The 4,948-nt window shown below is 42.3% G+C and overlaps 1 long non-coding RNA gene across 1 annotated transcript; it reads left to right on the top strand.

The window, feature by feature from the left end:
• Positions 1-220: 220 nt before the first annotated feature.
• On the top strand, positions 221-2,163 carry LOC144988035 (uncharacterized). Its single transcript, XR_013651759.1, has 3 exons — positions 221-1,509; positions 1,589-1,719; positions 1,894-2,163. It is a non-coding gene; the product is annotated as an uncharacterized LOC144988035 (long non-coding RNA).
• The last annotated feature ends 2,785 nt before the right edge of the window (positions 2,164-4,948 follow it).

The following is a 4,948-nucleotide window of genomic DNA, read 5'->3' as shown; positions in this document are numbered from 1 at the left end:
AGGCCCTAGATGAATCAGTGTCTAATATGCAAGTAAAAAGCGGGGTGGAGGGCGGGTGCCAACGCGAACCCAGAGAGGGGCATCCCCAGTGAGCCCCGCCAGCATACCCCTGGCTGGCGGGGCTCACTCGGGATGCCCCTCTCTGGGTTCGAAGCAGAGCAGGAGCAGATGCAGGGGGGGGGGGGGGGGGGTGACTGACAGGCGCCGTGACAATTGTATCATTCTGAAACGTTAAAGCAGGGGTCGGGAACCTTTTTGGCCAAGAGAGCCATAAACGCCACATATTTTGAAATGTAATTTCAAAAGAGCCATACAATAATGTAGGCTGTGTCCGAATTACCGCCCTAACCCCTATATAGTGCACTATATAGTGCGGTCGCCATTTTGTAGTGTTGTCCGAATCTACAGTTCAAAAATCATGTGCACTAGAAATTTCCCAGAATTCTCTACGAAAAACCAGTGTGGATCGATGCTCACTCGATCGGCGAATATTGCCCAGAATGCACTGCGTTCATACCAGAATGCATTGCGTGTGACCCACAATACACTGCGCTTGAATTATTCGAAGATGGCGGACGGTTGCGCGAGAAAGAGGACTCAAAAATGTAAGTATATTTAAAAGTATCAAGTATCTGTTGTAAAATATATTTGTAAATACGTAAGATGATGTGTTTAATATGTTATATTCCTCAATCGACTATCTACATTGTTTGGAAGCTCATCAATTTCGGTAATGCTAAAGCTAACGCTAGCGCGAATTAGCGCCGAATGCTAAAAACAAACGCTGTTGATATTACATAAAAAAAGCAGTGAGTTCTAACCGTAGTAATAAGTTATTAACACATTTTTTAAATGTGTTTATATATGTAGGGACTGACGAGGATAAAGAAAATGTGATCCATCTGTGGATGGAGAAAGATAGCCTGTTTGTTTAAGGCAAGCTCGTGCCGGATGGGAGTAAGAGACACTTGATCAGATTTGTATTTATTTATCATTAAACTGTAATCGTTGTCATGTTGGGGTAAAGGTTGTTGTTGAAAGAGGAGAGGAGGAAAGAGCACGAAGGGACAAAGAGTGACAGGAGAGTCTGTTAAGCTTACCTGAGTTTAAAATATTGTTCACAAAATGTAACGTTGTCGTTGTTTTTGCCATTTGTTTAATAAATGCGGTAACAAAAATGAATTATTTACATGTATTATTTAAATCTGAGCCATTTTTAACAATCTCAAAAGAATTTTCATATAAATATCAAATGTACATATTTACATTTTCGTTTTATATGTTAACATTTATTTTTATACATCTTAACAATAATCCTGGTCTTGTAGAGTCATGTGTGTCACAGTTGGAGCTGAAAGGAAAGCAGAGATTTGTCCTCGCAGACAGACGCCACTTTACCCGTCCTACTGGTTCCTGGTGTGGCTCAACATCTGTGGCTCCCAGCAGTCCCCTTCGCTGATGCACAGATTGTGCAGAACTGAACTGCAGGCAATGATTCTCATTGCAAAGGTTGGTTTTACTTCCAGTGCCCCCAGAAATATTGCTCTCCTCCTCATCTTCATAATGCCAAATGCTCTCTCCACCACAGAGCATGCCTTGGCGTGGTGCTGGTTTTAACGGGCCTGAACCGCATTCCTCATGGGTTCCCTGTAGGGTGTCAGCAGCACGATGGGATGAAGAATGCAGGGATACCCACCATCACCCAAAAGGATCCTTCAGGTGGGTAATGTTTTATTTACATAAATTGGGCTTTTACGTAGAACCTGTGAACTGTGGACTGATCCTTGATTCCCAACAAAAATATCTCTAAATTTGGCATTAGTCAGGTACAGCCTGCAGTTGAATGGAATAAAAAAGCTTCCTGTTAAAATAACAAGCTGCATTTTCTTTTAGGACCTTTATTCTTAAGTGGCAGCCATCAGTGTTCCCTACGACCTTTTGGAAGGTGGAAGACCAAGCGAGCTGCTAAAAAACCAGATGTGACTAATGGCAGTTCATTCCCACTGGATGCTGGGTGACCCTGCTCATCAGCTGGAGGATGCGGTCTGCCGTCCTGTGGACAATGTCGCTCACAGTGGACCGTGGCATGTCAAAGGCTCTGTTTACCACACCGTAAGATGTGCCACACGCCAGCCAGAAAAGAAACACCAGGACCTCAGTCTCCTGTACCTGCCCCCCCCCCCCCTCCCAGGGTGTGAGGAACCCGAAGCTGCTCCACCAGATGCTCAATGGTCCTGCGGGTCAGCCGATCTGCGGGTCTGCCGATCTGGTTTTGTGTCGGACTGACCATCAGTGTGAGGGGCCACGACAGACACCTTTATGTTGGCAAAGCAGTAGAGTCATGGAAGACCCTGTAAAATAGAAAAATAATTATTTCATTGAGAAAATTAAATCTGATTTTTTTTAATGTTTCATTTTATTCTGATGTCTTACATTTTAGTTTATGACGTATTTATAAATGCTGGAAAATCTCGTGGGTTTTTTTTGGCTGGGTTTTTGGATTTTTATATAAATATTTAAAAATTAAAGTATTTTTGTTTAAAACAAGTGATATGGTTTGACTCTGAATAAAAAATACTAAACTTTGATCTCACAAGTGTTTCATGTAGTTAGACTATACAGTTCATAGCCCAGTGTTGAAAAATAATGTTAAAAAGTCTTACCCAGCAGACTGTGTAACCTTGAGCACAATTGGTAACAAATGCTTAAATTGAACTAATAAAAAAACTTTAAGTTTAACACACAAGTTGTTCATGTCTGGTCAGGGGCATCCAGAGGAAATCTTCTGAGACATCTGCTTCTCCTCCTTGCTGTCCTGTGATGCTGCATATCTGCTCGTTTTGGTTTGATCTCACGAAAAACGGTTGAATTATTGCCAGGAACACGGACAGATTCATATATAAAGCTATTTTCAGTAACGTAGAAGATAAAACTACAGAAAAAAAATGCTTCCTCGCAAGAGCCCGTAAATTGTTCAGCGCCACAAAAATAAATATTGCCATGGACTAATGACTTGAGGGATTATTTATCAACTAATACATTAAATCTACACCAATTTGTTTGTAATTTTATTATTTATAAATCAGCCACGTTTTCCATGATCAGAACACAGCAGATTCATAAATAGTCTTCATAAAATGTTTATATTTATTATATTTTTACTTTGACAAATGGGTGTCATTCTCGCCGTTAAATAGAAGTAGTTCCCCTCCAGACCAGGTGGTGGCGGTAATGCGCCACTTTGTTTTCGTGCCGAGCGCCATTTGAAAACACCCGAAAGAGAAAACTAGTGAGCACGGGTGTCCGAATTGCTTTGAAAATTCAGAGAACTATATAGAGAACTATATAGTGCCGCACTATATAGGGTTTTAGTAGTTAGGGGTTAGGGCGGTAATTCGGACACAGCCGTAGTGTTCCTTTCCCATACTGAGGCACTGAGACGTAACCTCTTTTAAGGTTCTTTATTCTGGTTACTGCAGACCGCAACAAACGCCGTACAATTAATTCAGCAAATCCTTATTCTCTCCAGCGAGACAAGAGCGCTTCTCCCAACTTTATATTCCCCCCCCTCCCGCTCCAGCCCTCCCATTTCCCTTATTCGGCCCATAGCTGAACCCCATTGGTCCAAATTACCTAACAGGCTGAGCGACAGAACTGAGGGCCAATCAGATCTCTGCTTGATGCGTTCAATGAACTCCAGAACTTTTAACGCGGCCCAACAGCCACCCAGTCCAAATCAGTAAGCAACGATATGTTTAAAACTAAATATACAAGTGAATGTGTGCATTTGATGTAATTTCAACATTTTTAAAGTACAATAAGTCTGTGGATTCTTTTTAATAATATTGTTATGCTTTTGCTGATAAATGAGGCGTTGAGACTTTAAACGTGATCGTAGGTTGGTCTGAATGTTCTGTAGATGTGAGAAAGACTGCTCACATGCAGACGTGGAGCCAAACACACCCACCCACGCTGCAGTGAGTGACGGGTAGCGGGTTTTACGTTATTACAATCCCTGCGCGATTCACCTGCTACCTGTGCCCACAACTCCACCCCCACCCCCACCCTCTGGTTTCTTCCTCACACAACTGCGCGCTCTTTCTCAGAGACGGGAGCGCGCAGTTTTAGGCACGGCAATTCACAGGTTTCCGGGTGGTACAAACTCTGTGAAATAATAGATAACAGTAAACTGATAGTTTTCTCTCCAAGCACCGCTACTACTGCGCGCCTCTGGCATCGCATCGCGCCCGAGAAGGACTGGTCTAATGAAAAAAAGAAAAAAAAAAGTATAATTAAAGATTTGTCTGCGAGCCACATGTGACCATCAAAAGAGCCATACATGGCTCGCGAGCCATAGGTTCCCGACCCCTGCTTTAAAGCATTCAACAGTGAAAACACAGAGCAGCTGTGAATCCAGCCCATGGGGTATTCCAGGAAGCATGTTTAAACTAGCCTGACTTTAAGCCTGAACTCTGGCTGAAATCCGCCTGAACTTGCTTACTCTGGGTATGTCGGTTCCAAAAGACCGGATATGAGTTGGCGTAATTACGCTCGACTTGGTAACCCTGGGTTATTGCACGTGCACAGAAGGTACATAAAGACATTCTCAATGGATCCCCGATTTCCGGAGTCACCATGGAAACGCGTGGAGAGAAAAAAGAGAGCGCTATAATTCAGTGAGACGGAGTCTGAGCTTTTAATGACGACGTATGAAGATTATACGTCTATCAAAAAGTAATACGGCTGCATCAGCAAAAGAAAGAGTTTCTGCTTGCAGTAGAAGAACAGAGAAAGTAAACGCACAAGTTTCTGATCTTATTTCCATTTTCCTTGTGACGCATATATATATAACTTATCCAATTTTGCCAACGTAAATGAATTACTTCTATTGGTAACAGATAATTGAGTTAAATTTATTCAACCTAATTTCTTACGTCTATAAAACTCA

The sequence above is a fragment of the Oryzias latipes genome, chromosome 19 (genome assembly GCF_053564925.1).
Source record: "Oryzias latipes strain Hd-rR chromosome 19, Olatipes_Hd-rR_3.1".
Classification (NCBI taxonomy): domain Eukaryota; kingdom Metazoa; phylum Chordata; class Actinopteri; order Beloniformes; family Adrianichthyidae; genus Oryzias; species Oryzias latipes.
This window is presented reverse-complemented; position numbering and strand designations above follow the sequence as displayed.